General features: G+C 37.5%; 1 protein-coding gene across 6 annotated transcripts in view; it reads left to right on the forward strand.

Moving 5' to 3' along the window:
• Window positions 1-21,583, forward strand: part of CTNND2 (catenin delta 2) — a 638,971-nt gene that overhangs the window by 251,307 nt on the left and 366,081 nt on the right. The window lies entirely within an intron of this gene.

The following is a 21,583-nucleotide window of genomic DNA, read 5'->3' on the forward strand; positions in this document are numbered from 1 at the left end:
GAATCTTTCACTAATTCAGCAGAAGCTGTACGTGAAGTTGACTTAAATGTATCATTCTTAATAAATCAGTGAGAATTAACTCCTTAAGATAAACTCTTATTTTATATAATGCCACCATCTAGATTTGTTAACATTACAAAAAGTTACTTAAAATTATTTAAGCATGGCCTATATTGGCATGTCAAGTTTGCTTCTCTAACACTTTAAATTTTAATTTAAAAATGGTTTGACTACATTTCAAGGAAGTTATCTGAAATATGTTTGAGTAATACTGAGGTATGTTTAAATAATGCTGTTATTTTAGGATTATTCCAGTCAGTGGTATGAAGGTTAGGAAGTTTCTTGCTGTGCAGGAGATGTTTCCTCGGTGAACCTTTTTCCTATTGATAAATTTATACTTTAGAGTTATCAGTGGTGTCATGGTCAGATGACTTGGAATGAGTTCTGAGACTCCAGTTATTCCAGAAGTTTAATAATTGGACTGCTAATCTGTCTGTGAATAACAGAAGAATAACAGAATAGTATAACAGAAGAGATTTTAAGCAAATTCTTGATATCTGTAATTGGTCTTGAGATGTTTTACATGTGCAGTTTATAGCATTTAAAGTAAATTCATATTAAGAAATACCCAAAATAGTGTTTTGTAGAAAATAACATTGAAAGCTTACAGTTAGATAGCTATCCTTTGACTTGGCAAGTGATGTAAAGAGGAAATAAATAATAATCTAATATTGTTTTTGTTGGGTTGTTGTTTATCCCATATGTATTAAATGAGTAATCTTCTGTCCAAAAAATTCTAAATCCTCATTAGAGGGGCTTAGAACTAACACAAATACAAAATGCAGTCAGGTATCTTTCTGCCTGCTGTGCTGACTTTCCAGTGGTCATCCAGACTTGAGAAAGTTTCTTTAGCATTGTATTCTTTGACATATACTTGATCTGTAGTAATTTTTTTAGTGAGTTGGGGACTGTGTTCAATAGGAATTTTGCTAAAAAAGGACTTGAGTGCATTCTTTTCAGGAAGAGGTACTTGGCTGTGAACCAAAGGCAGAATCAGTCGCTCCTGATAAAACTGAATCAAATGCTTAGACCATGGGTTAGGACAAAACTTGTGAACTCTTCCCTTCCCCAGTTTCCCTGTTGGCAGATACTGAACAGTTCATTACTCAGCCTGCTGAGTATCAAAATTTCATTATACATTCCGTAAGGAGACAAGTGATGTTCTGTGCAGTTCCATTCCTCTGGCTGAAGTGCTTATTCCTTCTGGGCCAGACCTGTCAGTCTGTCACTCCTTTTGGTATTGGGGGGGGAATTGCATATCTTTGGAGTTCTTCGGTCTCTGATAATTTTAAGCACATATTAAAGAAATGTACTGTTAGCAAATCCTTAAAACTTTAAGTTACTATTTCATAGTCTTTATCACTGTTTGTCACTGTTTTGAGCAGTTTATTTGGGTTTTTGTTGTTTTGGGGTTTTTTTGATAAAGCCTTAGTGTTCGAACTGAGGAGCATTGCTCAAGCCTAGCCGACTTTTCTTCTTTGAACACAGCGTTTGCAAATTGGTCAGGCAAGAAACTTTTTCTCAACTGAATTTCTACTTACTACTGAAATTGGTAGAAGTGATGTGCCATTTGTTATTGAAAGTCTCTTGAATAGACTGGCATTTGTGCCTGAGTGCCTGAAGCAATATGCTGAAGTTTCTGTATCTTACAAGTAGCAAAAATACAGTCTAATAAATTGAATAGCGTGGAAAACATACCTGCTTTATAAATGCTTTTTTCCAGTAAAGTTCTCTCCCTTAGAAATGCCTATGTTATTCACACTTTATTACCAGGAAAATTATATTTTCCTTAGTTAGATACAATTTTTTCAAATTCACTGAAAATCAAAGTACAGCAAGTCTAATTGATAAACATATAAGATCTTTCATTTCAAGAACTTTGAAGAAATAGCTGGGATGCATTGTGACATGAGCAGACAGCTGCTGCTGTGTTGGTCAAGTAAGTAAAATTGCAATTAGAGTTTTCCTGTACAGCTGTCAGTGTAGGATCTAATTTAGGCTACTTACTGTGAAGGGGTATATGGTAGTCTTTTTAGATATTTAATTTTAAGGATTGTCAAATCCAGTAGCCTCATAAGAGGCGAGGCTGCTGGAACCTAGACCTGCACAGACTGGAGAAATGGGCTGAATGGAACCTTATCAAGTTGAAATTCATAAATGGTTTGCAAATGCATCTGGGATGGAGTATCCCCTTGTTACAGCACAGCCAGGGATACAAAACAGCCTTGCAGGAAAAGACCTTCAGGACCTTGGAGGTCTTTTCCAACCTAAGTGATTGTCTGAATTCCTGTGATAGTTAGTGATTCTCTGAGTCAGCAGTGTGTCCTTGCAGCCAAGGCCAGCTGCACCTTGGGCTGCAGCAGCAAAAGTGTAGCCAAGAGCTCAGGACAAGTGATTCATCCCTTCTGTTTGAAGGGATACATCTTGAGTGCCCTATCCAGTTTTGGGCATCCCTCTATAGGAAAGACATCAGCATGCTGGAGCAGGTTCTGTGCAGGGCTGCCAGGAAGGCGGGTGGCCGGGGAGCACCCGGGGTGTGAAAAGAGGCTGAGGAAAGAAGGGGTTTTAACTACAAGAGAAGGGTCAGGAGGGGGCAGCTTCTGATTGCAACCAGGCAAAGGAAGGACGTACAGAAGACAGGGCAAGAGTGTTCTCAGAGGTGCATTGGGTAGAATGATAGGTGACAGATGGAAGGTGGAACACAGAACATTCTAATTAGGTGTAAGCTGTTTTTCAAACTGAATTTGGTTAAACATTGTCACAGGTTGCGCTGATAGATTCTAGAGTTTTCATCTGTAGAAATAATAAGGACTTTCTGTTCCCACCTAAATTTTCCTGTGTTTTTTATTACTATTTCTTCATAAATCCTGGGAATAGAATTGTATTAGTATTCTAGTATTCTTTTTTTCCCCATAAAATTACAGGATCCTCAGGGAAGTGGTCATAGCATCGAGGCTGCCAGAATGCAAGAAGCATTTAGATAAGTCAGGCACATGGTCAGATTCTTGGGGCTGTCCTGTGCAGTGCCAGGATGATCTTTGTGGGTCCCTTTTGACTCAGGATATTCTATGATTCTATTCAAGTATTTCAGAAAAAATCCCTCTCTTACCTGAACTGGTGAATGTTTTTGCATTTGCCTCTAAATGTGGGTGTTAAAATAAGAATATAGGCATTAAAATAAAGTTGAAAAATATATGGTTAGTAGGGATTCTGGAGTAAAACATGAGCCAAAAGACAAAGATGTGTTTGTCATATTATGAGAACAGAACAGGGTTTTTTAACGCAAAGAGTTTGATCAACAGTCCTGTGGAAAAATCACTGCAGCTTTCGAGTAAAATTTATACACCATCATACATATTGAACATACATTTCATACAAAATAGTTTACCCTGCATTGTGGTTCTTTGTCAACTCAAGATTTATCAGTTAAATGTGTTAAATTGTTTCACATTGATTTACTTACAGTAATATCTTCAAATGCCACTGGAAAGCTTCTAACTTGAAAACAAAAACTAAAAAATCCTTTAAATTAAATTAAATTAGAAAGCTAACTTTTGAAAAGAAAAGTCAACGATTATTGCAGAGCAGAATTAAAAAGGATCAGTATTTTATCATTAGCTATGGAAATGCCAGTTATAATGTTTGTACTTAATTTTTAAAAACAAGCCTGTACTTAATTTTTAAAAACAAACAATAGCATGGCTATTTTTACCAGGATTTTAAAAAGTGATGTTCTTTAAAGAGATGGACATTTCACCAGTGGGAAGAGAAAATTTTACTAAACTTTTTTCAGCAAATGCTGTAGCTTAAAATTAATCTCATTCTGTAATGTGTGTTTGCTTAGTAGTTCAGAAGCTGAATAAGCTTTAAGTTTTTTCACACATTGTTGTTCATCATTGTGGATTGTGTAAAGCTTAACAATTCATACTTGGATGAACTTTTGTCAACTGAATTAATAAAAAAGTTTATCTGAAATAAAATTAAAAATGGCAATAAAAGCATGCAAGTTTTTGAAAATGTAAGATTGTGAAAATATTAATCACAAATTCTACAAGTGAGAATTAATTAGCTGTGATAAAAGAATATTTTGTAGGGTTTTTATTTGTTGTGTCTCCACCTCCCCGAACATTCTAGTAAAAATATGTTGTGGGTTTCAAGGTAGAAGAGATTAAAAACATCCTACCATTCTTTGCTAGGAAACCTAGTTTTGGTTATAATGCTGTTAAGCCAGAATGAAAATGAAGTTAGCTGGAAGGAAGCATTCAATTAGAACAAAACAATGGGAAAATGTGCATGAGTTTGTTGTGCCAGAAGGTTTTCATTGAAGTGTTTGCATTATTTGAGTTAGTCCTTTGCTATCTCTGGAAGGCATGAATCCAAAAAAATACCTTTAAAAAACATCACTACTGCCAAAAAAAACCAAAACAAAACAATGAAACAGAGGTTTTCTTAAAAAAAATTTGAAAAGCTGGTATGTTTCTTACATTCAGAATCCTTAAGGAGTTCATTTCTATTATCTCAGAAACAAAGAAACTGAAGCAGCCTTTGTCAGACCATAATTTAGAATGAAAAATGTGGGTTTAATGCTTGCCACTTTTTAAAAGGTTGATTCGATTTGTTTTGTTGTTTTGATGTTTGTTTGGTTTTTTCCCATGTCAGTTTTCAGCCTAGAGCTTGACTAAGTCATTGAGGGATTCTTCCCCACCCCATTCATCTTTTCCAATAATCGACTGAGCTACCACAAAAAATGTTTGTGACTTTGTTGGGTTGCTAGGATTGCTAGCTGATGGTTGATAGTCACTGTGGTAATGTGTGCTCAGCTAGGTAATAGCTGGAATCCTTCTGAAAATAGCTGGAAGCACTTCTGAAAATTGGGCTACTGATTTTCATGCCAAATCCCAGCATTTAGGCACTACTCATGGTGGAAAGGTGGAGGGGTGGGTGCTGATCTCTTCACCCTTGTGAGCAGTGGTAGGGCTCGAAACAACATGAAGTCCTGAGCCAGGGGAGGTTTAAGTTGGACATCAGGAAAAGGTTTTTCACCTGGAGTGTGGCTGGGCACTGGAACAGGCTCCCCAGGGAAGCGGTCACAGCACCAGCCTGAGAGTTCAGGCAGTGTTTGGACAATGCTCTCAGGCACAGGATGTGACTCTTGGGGTGTCCTGCTCTGGGCCAGGAATCGGGAGACTCGATGATCCTTGTGGGTTGCTTCCAACTCAGCATATGCTATGTTTCTCTGATTGTAAAATCTTGGAAATCAGAATTTTGTGGAATACAGTAAGTTGTCCAGAAGTAGAGTGGGCAGATTCTGCTTGTTGTAGTAACTGTGTACCTAATTTCCAGGCCTAATTTCCTACACCGTTTGACATCAAATTGATGCTCCTGGTGTTGTTTTTGCCACCACTATGGCAAAGAGTGAGTCAGAGAAAAGGTCAGGGAAATACTGAGGATAATATTTTCAATGCTTCAGTATCTACCTTGTACTTGGTACCTCTTGATCTTTTGATTGTGAGACCTAGAGACCTGAAATGTGATGAACTCTGTATGCTATGAGGCTTGGTCAATAAATTAGTTTGAATCCACCAAGAGAAGAAGATTTGAAGAAAATGTCACTCTAGGAAATAAAGTATGGCTGGAACAGTTGGCACAATTAATACTGGTAATGTGCCTACTTAATTATATTCTGAAGAATGACATTTTACTGGATTAAAATATCAGATTTGTGATCTGATCATTCTAAACAATTCAATTTTAGATTAAGTTTGAGCTTGTTTGTACTCAGTTTATAGTATGTCCAGTGCTGAAGGAAATGGTTTAAAAATACTGAGATAAGGAATTGGTACAGGAGCAAAAAAATGAGATGAAGTCAAAGGTTGTCCAATTTTTTTTTTTTTTTTAATTTCAATTACTAGAAAATTTGTAGCTTCTTTGTGCTGGTTCTCCACGATGAGATATATCAAGAAAAAATTTATTAGATTAGTCCAGTTAGCCTCTGCCAAAAACTAACTGGTTTCATAGGTTTGGAGCAGACAAACTTTGTTGCTGAAAGGGAAGTTTCCTGCATATGTTCAAACAATCAGGTTTGGTGTAATTTTGTTTTTTTACAGTACATACATATCTTTTACAGCAGTAATATGGATCATATTATTCCCAGATAGATATACTTCCGAAGGCACAAGCTCCAAGAGGACTTTTAAAACACTCTTTCTACAGATACTCTTCCTCTTTTTCTGCTTGCTGAATACCTTCCAGGGATGCCATCCCCATGAGAGAAGTAAATATTTCAGTAATATTCAGCGTTGACAAACACATTACATTGGCATGTTAATGAAATCAAGTATCACATTTTCATATAATTTCATAAAGACAAGATATGTCAGTAAGGATATGGACATTTTTCTGCCCTAAGAAAGGTCTTAAAATCTGAAAGCCTTATATGCCAATTGTCACTTATATTCCCTCTCAAGCTTTTCATTATGTCTTCTGTTTTATTAGTACAGAACATACAGGAATAATACAGGAAAAAGAACATAATCAAAACCACAAAAAACCAGAATGACAACAGAAAAATACATACCAACTTTTACTGATATGTGGGCCAATGAAGACTGCACTTAATAGTAAATTCTCTACCTTAGTGCATTTTTGGCATGCTAGTAAGTTATTTGAAAACTGTTTCCAAATTTTGCATTCATAATTTCAATGTGTTTTTGAAAACCTGACACCTGAGTATGACTAATATGAAATATACATGGAATTGCTGATCTTAGGAAATATATTGGTAATGTAAAACGTGGTTATGTCTTACCAAGTGAGGTTCTGTGTTCAGCCTGCTGTTCACAAGCTGTTTGTTGAAATATCAGGACACTTAAGTTTATCATAAAGGGTTGATAAGCAAACTGTAGCAGTTTGCCCAAGGACACAATAATAAAAACTACAATTTGAAACTTAAGGATATGTAGAATATCTATCAAGAATGGGACACGAGTGACAGGTCTATTTCTCTGCAGCCCTTCTAGCTCTCCTTGCTGGGCACTGCTTTAATAATTGGACAGCATTCTTTCTGTTCCTATCCTTCCTTATTGCATGTCAAAATGTTTTTGGATTGATTAGGAGGAAGACAAAATTGAGAATATACTGAGAGAAAGTGCCTTATTATTAAAAGTTCTTGAATTTAGAGGGCTTGAAGGCAAGTTTGATAAAACTTCTCCAGGAATGCTCATTTTTAATGCTTACTGCTTGTGAGTCAAAAGTACTAGATAGTGATTTTGTGTTATCTTAGATGTAGAATACAGCTGAGAACAAATTCTGTAACATGGTGCCAGTAAAAAATGGCCATGGGCAATCACCATCAAACATTGAAACAGAATTAAGGTATCCAAGGTGCTTCAAGATGTCAGTTCTGAAAAACTGTGGACAGAGACCAAAGTGCTATCTGTCATCCAAGTTGCCTGCTGCTTTGTATAGAACCAGGATTTCAGTTGTTCCTTATTTTGATAAGCTGCACCTTCCAGGTTGAGTATTTCCTTTCCAAAATGCACATACTGAGGTTTTGAAGGGAATTTCAGCTAAGCAACTTTGTTGCTGTTTTATAAATTTGCACTAAAAGACCTTGCTGTTATCAGAGGAATTAAACATAGCTTTGCACAGAGTTATGGAGATAATTCCCTATTTTCCTACAGTGCTTTTTGTCTTCTACCTAATGTGGTGTATGATGGGGCAGAATACTGGAGCGTGGAGGGAAGTCTCTTCAGTGTTGTTCCATCCTTCCTTCCATGTTGTCAGGGTAAGGAGGTGTCCTATGAGTGCAGTGGCAAGAGGTTAAGAAGCAGATTTCCAGCTGCATTTAACATCCCAGTTAATGCATGTATGGGGGAAGGTTAGAGGGGAGGAACCTTTGTTCAAAATGCGCATGAGGCATCTGGTAGAATGCAGATTCAGTCTATCAAGTGTAGATTGGTCAAAATTGTAGACTTGAGAAGTGAAGAGTGGGTTGAAGAAGGATGAGGAAAAAACAGGAGCAGAGAAGAGCAGAAGAGGTGGCTAAGGCAGAGGAGTCAGGGAGCTATATTCTTTCCTTTACCGCTAGAGGATAAAAGACTAAAGTTGAAAATATCCTTTTATCCTGGCTACTGAGTCTGAAAAATCTCAGAGTAATTGCTGAAGAGATCTTACTGGCTTCATTTGTGGCTATAAGCAGTCATCACATCTGTGCATGGGTTCCTGGTCTGGTTATTAGGATCCCTGCATGTCTGGAAAGCTGTACAGAGAAATAAGAAGCAAAGAATACCTGACAAGGTTTCAAATGAATCTTTCCATTAGCAGCATTAGGCACAGTTCCCCAGGTACAATTCCACTGGATTGCCTTCAGCTATTACAAGGAGATAGATAGTTCTTTTCCTAATGTACATTTTGTGAGTTATGAAATCTATTGGTCCTGTAAACAACAATGTCCCTCCAGACGAGCACGATTTATCTCTCAAGCAGTTTAGAAATGAAGTGATCATGAAACAGAAGTTGTGTAACAATGCATTTGTACAAGGACTAAGTCAAAATGCAACCAGCTGAAGGTTCCCAGAATTCCAGGTATACCTTTTCTTCCTGTGTGTGTGTTTCACCAGTAAAAACAAAGCCAAGCTTTTTGATTTCTTGAGGGAAAAAAAAAGTCTGATGTTGAGTTTCAAATAAATATTTCAAAGAACTTTTGCAGTCAGGCATGGTAATTTCTCTCCCTTTACCACCCCTGCCTTCTGGTTCTCACCATCTGATCTTGTGTAGACAACCTTGAATTATGTCTTGAGCATCCACTCTTCTGATATCTTTCTTCTTCAACCCTGCCTAAATTTAAATTCCACCTAAATCACTAGACTGTAATTTGAGCTGTAAAATAGAGCTCTTACCTCATGCTCTCAGTACTTCCTTGCTTTGGCAAGTCCTGTCCACCTTTCAGTGCAGATATGGGAACAGTTACTAAAGGTCCCAGCCAAACCCTCCTCCTGGCTACTTTATCTGTCCCTAGCAAGTTATTTTTATATTAAGGTGGCATTTTTTGAGTTATTGATTTTAATAAAAGCATACTTATTTTCCAATGCAATCTTAAGAAACTGATTTTCAGTAGAAATGTATTGGTGGAAGTTACAGACTTCCCAGAAGTCACAGCTCTCAAAGATATACTTCTCTTGGCAGTAGTAATTTCTGCAGTCAGAGCAAAAGTAGATCCTGTATCTTGCCATGATTCATCTTGATTAAAAAAAAAAAAAAAGATTAATTTTGTTGTATTTAGCTGTAGTGTTTGATACAGCAAATTTTAAACTTACCAATTCACTTAGAAAACAATTTGGGGGTGTTTTGTTTTTTTTTTTTCTGTTCTTTTATCCAAACTTTAGAAATTGACTGTTCCAATGTTCTTAATTATTAAGTATTCTTTCCTTGCTCATATATGATAATTGGTCCTAATTATCCTTTGTGTTGTCCGTATACTTTTCTGTTGGATTGATGTGAATTTCTTACTGGTGCTGCTACAACTGTGATTGTTCTGTAGTTGAAACTGAGCTATGCATTCTTTGATACTCAAGTATTTCCACTACCAGAAGGGCTCAGGAAGTATTACTAGTATATTTAATTGGAAAGGCATGAATGGACACAGTTCTATTCCACTGGCATCTCAGAACTAGAAAGCAGTGTACTTTGAATGGCTAAGTTTAGATGCTTTCTAGGCATGTTGCCACTTCAGCAGTTAAGAAATATCTTATAGACTTTATTGCATTAAACTTAGAGGAGCTTTTAAATCTCTCATGCTTTCAGCTCATAGATGTACTCTCAGCTATTGCTAATTGTGACTAAGTACTGTGCCTCCTGCTGGCTTTCCTTTACCCCTTCCATTTTTACCTTGTTCTCTACCCTGCTTGTTTGTACAAACATGCAGTGGAAAAACCCAAAGACCAAAACCAACCAAACAAAAAAAGAACCCAAAACCAAGCAAAAACCCAAAACTTTTGCACACATCTCTCACTGCTTCTTTACTCTCTATAGAGCAATATACCCCAACTCCCCAGCTATAGAGAAGGAAAATTTAGTACAAATGTTGCATTTATGTTTGTTCTATTATCTTAACTAGAACAAGATTATATACCTGTATTTTAATTTAAATCTATTTTCTGAATTTTGTCTTGAAAGTCTTAAACATGCATATTATCACAAAGCTGGCTGTGAGTGCAGCTGCAATAGAATTCATATTGAACTGAATACAGTGTGAAGTTTGCCTAATTTCAAATATCCCTTGAAAGTTGTCTTAAATGTTCCCAATACAGCTACTGACTTTATTGATTTATTCATGAATGGCTAGCAGGAGCCAGTGACTAACCTGAAAAGAATGTCTTTAGCTTGGGTAAGAATGCTTTCTTCAAAGCTTATCAGAAACGGCATTAAAAAAAAATTAAAGGGCGCCAGTTGTTGGTAGAAAAGTTTTTGTTTCAGGAGGACTTCAACGAGCTTCACAGCAGTGGCATTCCTCCCTCCACTAGTGAATCCACACTTTCCAGAGGATTAACTTGGTAGTAGGTTCTATGGATTCTGGCCAGTACTTCCAGGCTCCCTTCTGGGTTTGAGCACTGCTCTCAAACCTATTTGTTATTGAACCCCTATCGGTAAAACATTTTTGAGCAAGGACCCACAATATATGGTTATTTATTTATCCATTACATTTGTGTACTATTGTATTAATATATTATGAACGTTATGAACCCCCAGAAATTAAAAAAAATATGGGATAAAAAATGAAGTAAACACAATTTAAAAAAAAAAAGTTTCTTTTATGTAGTGATGGTACAAAAAGAATTTTTTCCTGCACTCCAGCAACTTGTGTTGTGGAATGCCTGGAGTATCTGCATCCTACTTTGGAGAGTGCTGGGATGGAAGACTAATCTCACAGTGGTAATAACTTTTCTGCTGAAGAGTCTGATTGAAGCCTTTTAGAAGCAGTCCTGCTTTAGCTCAGGCTCTGCAGGAAGGGTGTGCAAGACAGTAGTGTTGGCAAGATGAGCCAGGGAGCTGTATTTGGGCAGATGGGAGTTTCCCCCTCACCTAAACCATCTGAGAGCTGCAGTCCTCCTTTGACAGCATCAGGCACTGTGTAGGGAATGCAGAAACAGCAGCAACAACTGCATCAAAGTTGTAGTTTTCTTCTTCTCCCCCTTCTTTCACTGCCTTTTCCCCCCATTCTCACAGTGTGAAAAAGAGATGTCATTAATATTTTAATTTTTGGCCTAGGTTATGGGTTTACTGAATAATATGTACAGTTATTTTTACAGTAGGTTCATGCCACACTTGGTGTAGTTCCCAGTACCTAAGGGATCTTGTCCTTAAAGGCATGTATTGCCTGTACTGGGTTAAGTTCTGTTCTCTAAGCTGAGGCATGTGCAGTTGGGGTACTATTACGCCATTTCTTTTCACTTTTAGATCACTCATGAATAAATTTGTTTATTCTAAATACCAGTTGTAAGTAGTATTTAAATCTAAGCCCATTTCAAGCACTTCAGGCTAACACAGGAACAGCATTTCAGCAGCAGCATTGAGCTGACAGTGTTAGTCTGTATGGAGCCACTTTTAGTCAGAACGCCAGACTAGCAGGTAGAGAGCATTACAAGAATTTTCTTTATTACACTCATAGGACCCATTCAGTTATAATCAGTGCTTTGTAGTTCAGCTATCTGATTTTCTCCTTCTTGTTGATTCACTGAAAGCTCTGGCAGATCTTTGGAAGCTCATGGCCAAATAATTTGTCAATGAAATATATTGGATGTAAATTGGTAAATGTAGCTGTTAGGAGGAATCATTGCAAATTTCTGATGAGAACAGAAGACCCTATTAATAATTTGAAGTAATCATAATCTCCACTTTCTTTCTTAGTCTGCTAAATAAATTGCATCATGATATATTACATGTTGCTTCCTAGGGATATGTAAACATAAGGCATAAGGAACTCTATATATTTATGAAAGGCTTTTGCAAAAAGCTTTCTGATTTCCTCCATCCAGTCCATGTTCATCGTGTTGAAGAAATGAGCCAGAGATGTAGTTTATCCATACTTAATGTGTTTATAAATCTGCTCTTGAAAAGTGCAATGTACTTTATGCAGTAGATTCTAGAAGTCAATCTGAAACAGCTTCTGTAGCAGCATTTATGTTTCCCAGCTTTTGTTTATGATGTAAAAGATACCTCCATTTAGATGTCAGAAGACTAGGACTTTTATTATAGGGTATTTTCTCATCCACCTCTTCTCCTTTCCTTTCCTCCTGACCTAAATCCTTATAGTATTTGCAATTAGTGCCATAATTAAGAAGGCACTGCATTTATATTTGAAGAGAAAGACTTTAAGATTTTCACCTTCCTTGAGTCTTTATTTTTGGCACTAGTCTGAAGAGGACATTGTGCACTACCCTCCTTACCACTATAAGAATCTAATTGTACTACAAGTCACTTTTGTTCTGATTTTGAACTGTTTTTTAAATCCATGTAAATCTTTCTGTAGTCAACTCTACTAATAAAACCTAAAAATGGACTTATTTTAGTGGCTTTAGAAACAACTGTTTCAATGTTAATCTCTGTTTCTACAGCGAGACACTGGTCCTATGTTGCTTTACTCCTTTGCAGTGCATTTAGATGACAGTTTATATTCAGCTTAGAAGAAAAACCCAACAACAAAAAAGAGATATTTATATAATTACAGTAAATGCCCCTTTTTCATGCTATTAAAATAATCTGTGACAGGAACCACCTAACATCAAGGATATTTCAATAAGCATGATTTTTATCCCTTGATGAATAAAATTTAAAGAAGGCCCTGTTACCATGCATAATATAACCCTTGTCAGGTTTTGATTATTGAAAGCATTTTTGAATATTTAAAGCATTTACTGAAAATGTTGGTTATGAATTACTTTTATTTTATTCAAAATAATGCAGGATACACATAGTGAAGAGATACAATTGTGGCTAGTCATTTAGAAAGATATTATGTTTAATGTACAGCTTTGTGCATTAATGTTGACTTTAGTGAAAAAGAGTACTGCATTTATTGAATGTTTTGATATTAGCAAATCATTATTTCAGAGTGCAGCCAGCCTAGGGTACAATTTTTTGGATCTTAATTTTTTTTTACTCTATCCTGTTATGATTTAAAGGTATTTTAAGTGATTCTAAGCAGTAATAATGCTAAATATTCCTAATCTAATCCAGTTATAAAGATAGGATTTAAAGGTTTATTTTGCTTTTTTTTTCAAATTATACACAGGAGTAAGTTGTTTTGATGTTACTATTGCTGTTCAGAGTTCAAGTGGCTTGAATTAGCTTGTGAGGTACAGCAGATCTCATGAAAGAAACTACAAGAATATTCTTAATCTCATTTTTGTACTTTTTGAAATCTCATTTTTTCAATCACTTCTGTATTTTTCTTAACATTTCAGTTCTGCTTTAGATTTTGTCATATTTATAGCAGTTTCTTCTCTTTCCTTTTCTCTTCTATTGATATTATAAATGTGTAGGCCTTTTGATGAGCAGTGATCTGTTCTGTGTGATTCAGTAGTTTTGCCACCCTGGAATGTCTGATGAGGCAAATAATTTATTTTACTGGAGTGATGTCATATTCCTGAGTTTCAAGACCCAAGGGCCCTGAAGTCTTAATGACTGCAAATCCTTACCAATTAGCCTACTCTGATTAACAAGGTGTGTCTGAAAGGACAGAGATTTTTTTTCTCTGTTAATATCTCTGGTTCTCATCTAGGAGGAGATACAGGATTTTCCAATATACTTTCTTTAGAATCTCCATACCACTTTCTCTTTTGGCTTTGGAGGTATCTTGTTATTTGCTTCTGCAAGAACAATGAATTGCTTTTCCATCACTTGATGATGATGATGGGCCCCTCCATGTTCTGCTAATTCAGTAATGGTTTCTGGGTCAGAGTCAGGGGACACAAGACAAGAGGTAGTGTGGTTTGGAAGAAATGGTCATGCTTTCATTGGTACTGATGATCAGTCAGCAGTCTGACTGAGAAAAGTACTTCCATGAAGGTCTGTCAGAAATACTGCATGCTACATTTCTTGATAGTCACTAGAAATAGAATATTATAAGCAAACACATGCACTTACTGCAGCTAAAATTTTATGACTTTCAATGAAATTTGCTTGCCTTCCTGCCTTGGGTTCCTTCGAACTGCTCAGTCTGAAAGTCTTCCAGTAAATGTTGCTGAAGTTTGCAAGTAATCTATTAAAAAATTAATCCAATAAACCCGTTTTGACTGATGTTTAATTTCATTGCAGACAAATAGGGATGCCATGCAATGTGACTTGTAAGTGTGCAGCAAGCCTTTTAGTGAAAGATACACATCTTACAGCCAGTCTTCAATTCATTGACTGCTCATTAATTTCAATGGTATTGCTTGGGTAAAGATGTTAGAAAATGACCTTTGATTTTGCCTGTTTAAATGCTGCATCATTCTTACGGAAAAGAACTGTGGAAGTAGAACAAAAGGTAGTGAATGCAAAATCGAAAGTACATTCTGTAGATTTGCTTCTGTGTTTACTTTAACTTAATATGTAATAATTAAGGGTTAATCTCAAAGAAAAACAAAACAGAAAAAAACAAATAAAACCCCCACCTTACAGCATCGAGTTGACATTGGTCCTCCTTGCAAGATGGAATTGCAAGAGAAAGCAGAGGCTTCAAAACAACCTATACAGTCACAGTAAAACTTAAACAATATGTATTAAATTACAAGTTCTCTTTTGTGGAACTTGAGACCCCTGAATATCTCTAGGAATAAGATTATAAAAAGCATCAGGGCAGAAATTCAAGGTGATTTCCTAATGGACCATTTTAATGGTCCAAGGTGAAATCTTAATTGCTTTTTATAACGCACTTTGAACAGAGATAAATATTGAAGTTCTACTTCTCTGCTGAATTGTCATGCTTCTTTTTAAAAGGAAGGGATCTCGGTGCTGTACCCTGTGGAGGCAAGTTGATTTCCTTCTTTCACTTCTTTTGTTCCCATGTGCAGGGAAATGGGAAAAAAGAAAAAGGAAAAGAAGAAGAAATAAAAAAAAATAAAAAGGAAAAAAGAGCTTTATTTGCATGGAGGAAGGGCAGGGATTGAATGAAGCATTCAGTTCTGCCAAGGCAGCCATTCTCTTCTGTGGCATCAGTACTCTGCCAAGATTGTCACACTGTGATAGCTCCTTTATTTTGAAGTTGGAGACTTTCTAAAACTAGGATCTTTTAGGCCTGTGGTTTTGCAGTGTGATAGCATGAAGCCTGTTGGGAAGGATTCACCATCAGCTACTGCCTGGAAAAGCTTGGCCAGTTCTCTTTGAGCAGAAGGCTTGCAGTGAAGGAAATGGCAACAGAGGGGAGAAGTAATGAATGTGGTATAAAGTCACTTTACTTTTTTGATAGGACAATAAGCACAGTTAGTGTGACTTTTCTTATCTTTTCCACTGCATCTTGATGGCCTTTAGGTAGCACTAGGGGGCAAAGCTATTAACACTAAGAAAAAAAGATTCAAATACATGAGGACACACAGCCTTTAATGGGAAATATAGCATCTAAAATGGCATTGCTTACTTTCTGAATGCAGTTCAAAATGCCTTCAAATGCCAGTGTTTACTGCATTGGGTATTCCAATTAGTGTGGTTATTTTCCCAAAACACCTTTTTTAAAATAAGTTTAAACAAGCTTACTACATTATTAGAAGTTATGGCAACCATAGGGATTTCCAACTATTACTATAAGAAAAGAAATGCCTCACTGCTCAGATTAATTTTTTTTCAATATTGCAGCATATGATTATTTTCATATTTCATCTAAATTCATGAACTATACAATAATTACTACAGGAAATATAATTTATGTAAATAGCTGGATTTTTTTCCTCAGAATCAAAATTATGTTTTCAATTAATGAAAATTATATTAGGCAATTCTTTGGAATTCTGTTGTGAGTTCTTCACTGGTTTCCAGATTTTCTCTGACATTTTAAACATGTTGTAAGTAAAAAAGCCTAAAAGCTCAAGTGTTCAAAACAGTTTATAACTATTAAAGATAGTGCTCAATTTCATTCAAAATTGTGATATTCTGGATACTTGATATTATGATTTATTTTACTGGTACTTGGGGAATAAAGGCAACTTTAAGGTTTCTGTAGTGACTGGCTTTATGTGCCTTACGGTCTCATTGCACTTGGCCACCAGTTGTCCAGACCTTGAGTTCTGGATGTCTGGTTCTGGGTGTCTGTCCATCACTGTCTGTTTAGCCAAGTTCTTTTCAAGTGGAAGCCAACTGTGCCTTTTGGTTCTTACTTCACCTATGAATTTTTCATTGTTTTAATCTGTTTTGCACTTGAAACTTTAAATTTATGCTTGCTCTTGTGTCATGGTAATGACATACCAGGGACAGTTGGTGTACTGTAGCAAGGCACCAGTCATTGCTGCCTTGTACACAGGACAACTGTGTAATAAAACGTAAGTGGTGTTAAGGAACCATCCCATTTCAATGAAAGCTATAAAAAAATGTATACTAAGGCTTTCACAGACATCTTTAGAGAGTATCTGTAAAGAAAAAAAGCTGTAGCAAATAAAAAGGCAAGGAATTACTTAATGGGGACTATTTAAGCATTCTCTGAACTAATTGTACCTGAAAATCCTTTCTAAATGTATTCCAGTGCTTCACCTGCAGAAAATGTATACTGCTTCTCTGATAGATAGTGTTGCCAGTTTTACCAAGTGTTGCAGCCAAGTGGCAATATATTTGTTCTCTCTGAGATGTGTACAGGATGACTGCACTTGCAGGCTGGCTGTGAGAGTGACAGTGACACAGAACTTGCTTTTCATTTTGCTTATGCTACTCCATAAACGTATAGGCAGGTCATGCTTGAAATGAATGTGTCACCATTACTTTGCTATACACTGGTATCTTTAATGTCATTTCCATTTCATTACCCTACCCAGAGCAATTTAAGTTATCTGTGATAGCATTCTTTGTCTGCTGTCAACATAGTATTGGTAAGGCATTCAGGGGCCAATGGAAAATAAATGAAGAGTGTGGGTATCCTTGCCCCCCTGCAAGATAAATTTACAGAATGGTGCACCAATAATGCTCAAGTTTCTAGAAAACTTTCCATGTCTTTCCATGTGGGCTAGCTTTCAGCCGGAAAATGTATGACACTGAGACCAAATGTCTCTATCTTAAGGGCACAGTTTGTAGGTGTTCCTTTTCCAGTCCCATTTCCTTGAGGAGCACTGAATGTCCATTGTAGGTAGCCATGTCTTCAGCCTTGTGGATGGTTGTGTCACCCGGGGGGACCTTGAATTTATATTATGGGTAACTTCTCTCCTGGATGGACCTCTTGGATGTGCACTACAGCTTGTGTTCAGGTCTGTTCCCAGCCCTGTCTCTGGATGCTTGTGACTCAAGCCCCTGGATGGATTCTAGACCCAATCAGTTACTTCACTGTTTCAGAAACTGTAGGTAGACTGATACCAGCACCCTGTCTGCTCAGTTCCTTGGCAAGAGTGAGGAGGTTACCCACAGCACAGCGTGGGACACTGAGCAGACCAAAGATGTGTCGCTGGATGTTTCTTCATAAGGGTCTTCTGTCCTTGGCAGCTTGAAGACTTCTATCCTGAAGGATTCTCCCATGTGATGATCCTGGTTCTGTGGGTGGGGGTATCCAAATGAGAACAAAGCTCAAGTGCTATGTTTCCATATGAGAATGAGCTCGGGATCTCTGCTACAGGGACATGCCTGTTTTGCTACCCCTAAAGTCTGGTGCTGGTTTAGGGTCTTCAAAGACGAAGGTTTTCATCTCCATGAAGACAGTGCAGCACCGGGTCAGCTTGCACATTGCAGTGTAGTAAAGAAGCACTAGAAAGTAGCTCTGAGCCCCTAAGCCTTTCAAGAGCCTTTTCGATGGCATTTGAATGTTTTGTGAGTATTTGGTGTACCTTTGGAACAATGTTTTCAGCTAAATTTCCTCCTAAAAGGAAATTTAGTTATCATCTAGTTAGCACGCCCTGTACCAATTCTGCAAGCATTCCAAAGGGACTTTGCTTCATGGATTTGCTTCACAATGATCCTACTGCTTAAGACTGAAGAGTACCATAGATGCAGCCTTAGGACATAGGTTCATCTTATGATGACTGCCTGCCACTGAAAGGAGCAATAGTTGTCTTGTGCTCACATCACTTTTTGTGTGCTCCTTCTGCTTCCTCTTCTGGGTTCTTGTCACACTAAATGTTCTCTGCTTGGAGGGAAAGCTAACTCATGAAAACCTCTGAGTTTTCCCTCAGATCAGCAAGCTGAGGAGAGCCACAAGAGAGTTGCACAATTGCTAAATTTTACTCAAGGCAAGAGTCAGAAACGCAGGGAGAACACGGGTCTACCCCCTCTGGCCCCCGCCTGCTGTTAGATTGAATTAAGTCTAATATGAAAATACACCCTGAAGGAGAAGCATGTGAATTTATTTAGAGAAGATTATCACTGTTGCTACTGATTGAGAATTCACACAGCTGAAGAGTCACTGTTTAAAAAATGTAGTGGAATTCCCCAAATTCCTGAGATTTTTTTCCCCCAGCAGATAATAAGCATTGTCAGATGTCTCATGTAGGTCTTTCTTGACAAATGGAGAAACACTGGATTTGTGTTTGGCTTTCTTCTTTTATTCTGACCTTCTCAGAAGAATGAAAAAAATTCAGAAAGTAGCAGTGAACTGTTATAATCAGTATGATATTCACAGGCAGATGCAGTAGCTAATGCACCACTAAGATTATGCTTCTTTTATTCATCTTTCCAAAATCTTTTTTAGTATGAGGTCTGTGTTTTTCCAAATTTTAATATGGTTTTGTGTATCTGTACTTGCATGATGATAAAGATAAAAGTTTTGTATTTATTTTGCTACCTATAATTTACAAAACTCATATTATCTGCTTTCTTTCCAATCTATTTATCTTTTTCTAAGAAAAAAACACCACCAACAATCCTCCTTAAAATGCCTTATTAAAACACCACTCAGTCTAGGATTGAATTTTGAGTCTCCTGCTGGAACTACTCTCAGCTCACTTTGAGCTAAACTGAACAGAAACGGCGGGAGAGTATTCTATTCCCTAAATATACATTTTGTTAGAAATAAGGTTATCTAATTAGAGCATATTAGTTGTGGAAATTGGGAAGTCTCAGTGGTGATGTATGGGCAGATTAAGGTGGAAATTTTAAAATAAAATCTTTTGTATTCTTATACTGTAAGTTGTTTCTTGCTGCTTTTGTACACTAGCAGCTTGCAGAGATTTTTCCGGATGGAACAGGTACCATACATTTCCTCCTAGGCTCTTAAGGGTCTGGGCTTTTTTTCCCCAGAGATTGCTCTGCAGTGTGGCTGAGGTCTGCTTTCTGCTCTGAGCAGAGCCTCTCCCTACTGGGCATTTCTGCCTTTCAGCCTCATCCTGGAAGCCCTTCCTCTTCCCTGTGGCTAATTGTTCTGAGTGCAGCAGCCAGGAAAGATAGCTGACCACGCACACTTTTAGCAATAATAGCAGATAATGTTTGTGCATCACATTCAACAGCACAATTTGCCCAACACACTGTTAAATTATGAAGACAGAAGCAGATACCAAGGAAGATCCTTTGGCCTTAATTAAATCCTGCAGTTCTTGTGAGCCTCTTGTAGCTAGGATAGTCCAGATTTAGCACTAGGTGTGTGTCAAATGACTACAACTGAATGGTTGAACAATTTGAGGTATCTGATGTTTATTATATCCATTACATTAAGCATGCTTTGGGAAAGTGAAGTGAGATAAACAAATCTAGCTATGGAGACCTTGGCTGAACTGACAATTCCATGGCTACTATTCATGAAACCAAAATGATTTTTCTGCTGTGAAAAATACACATGTGAGTATGTCCAGCAAGGTTGTGACAGGACATATTGAAGTATGTAAGTTTGTGTGTTGGAGATTTAGACAGAAATTGCCAAGTAATTGCTTCTGGAGAGTGCTTAAGGATTGTGCTAGAACAAGCTTTAGAGTAATTATTTACAGAGAATTTGCATACATGGCATTTTATCACAAATTTTGCTGACCTCAAGGAGGACCCACATCTGTTTGTCACAGGTACTCCCTGCTCCCCTGGTACCTTCATTGTTCTGCCTAGGGTCCCCAAGGAACCTGTCTCTCCCCATAATATTGGGTGAAATTATTGTGTCTCTTCTGGTTGCGCTTCTGAGTTTCATCCAACTGAAAAAACAGCATAAGGAAGTCAAGAATAGTCCAAGACAAAAACTAGTCCAAGGCACAACCATATAAATTTTAATAAGGGCAAGTGCTGGATTCTACGCCTGGGATGGGACAATATTCCATGATTCTGTACATTTCATCTTTTAAAAACTTAGGAGACAGAATTGGTGAATTCCTCATTCCTAATCCTTTATAGAACTCACCTAAGCAAACAAGTCAGTCTCTGTTTTCCCTCCACTCTTGAACCTCCACATGAATACCTAGGGCTTCTTGGAAGAAGCTGGCAAATGTGCCTTCTCTCTTGCATGTCCTTGATAAACGTGAGGAGGGTGGATACAGCCCCTAACTCTTCTGGCCTTCAGAAGGATTTTCTCTGTGCAGAGAGTGTAAGCCTCCAGCCTCTCCCTTTTGTCTTCATAAGGTTCTTCTTGTGTTTTGCTACTATTTCATGAGAAAGAGGGAAGGTAGGAACAGAACAGAGCAAAACCTAAAAAAAAACTGTGAGGAGGTGGGAGAGAAATTTAAATGGATGTTTAATGGTGAGAGGCCCAGGAATTTAGTGGCAAGGTAAGGAGATTAAGGAGCAGGAGAGGATGAGTGGCAAGCTGGGACTGGATGAGCAAACACAGGAAGGCAGTGGTGTACCATAGCTTGAGAAAAGAGTAACATGAGATTATAAAAGGAACTAGGCTAGGTCAACGGGAGCCAAAGGAAGTGGGTAGGCAGTTTAAAGATAAGGAAAACCTGTCTCAGCACAAAATGATGATTGTTAGACTCAAAATCTTATTATCAACAAAAGGGTACATACCATATAGATATGTAAAGAGGAACTCTCCAATGGAAATAAATACTTAAATTGTCTAAAAGTTTAAATAGTTTTAAAGAAAGGAAAACTCGTTGGAAATAGCTTTTAAATTTTAAATACAAGAGACACTTTTAAGTGGCTGCCCCTTCACCCTGCTGTTGTGTGTATTCTTTCAGTGCTCCTCTGGGTTCTGGAGCTGAAAGTGTCAATGTTTCTGAAGAGGAGCGGGGGCAATTAGAACAAGTTTTCAGCAGTGTGAGGGCTTTGCTGAACAAGGTTAACAGAGGCAGTCCCTTTCTCCTCAGTCTTGGGATATTTTTATGTAATATTTTACCACGGCCTGTCTTCCCCCTGCTTCCCAAACTGGGGAGCTGCACACTGCCTGCACGAGTCCCATTACACTGGAGGGGCTGTTTGTCACAGTGGTTATTTAGCGCCAGCC

Source organism: Zonotrichia albicollis, chromosome 1 (assembly GCF_047830755.1).
Source record: "Zonotrichia albicollis isolate bZonAlb1 chromosome 1, bZonAlb1.hap1, whole genome shotgun sequence".
Classification (NCBI taxonomy): domain Eukaryota; kingdom Metazoa; phylum Chordata; class Aves; order Passeriformes; family Passerellidae; genus Zonotrichia; species Zonotrichia albicollis.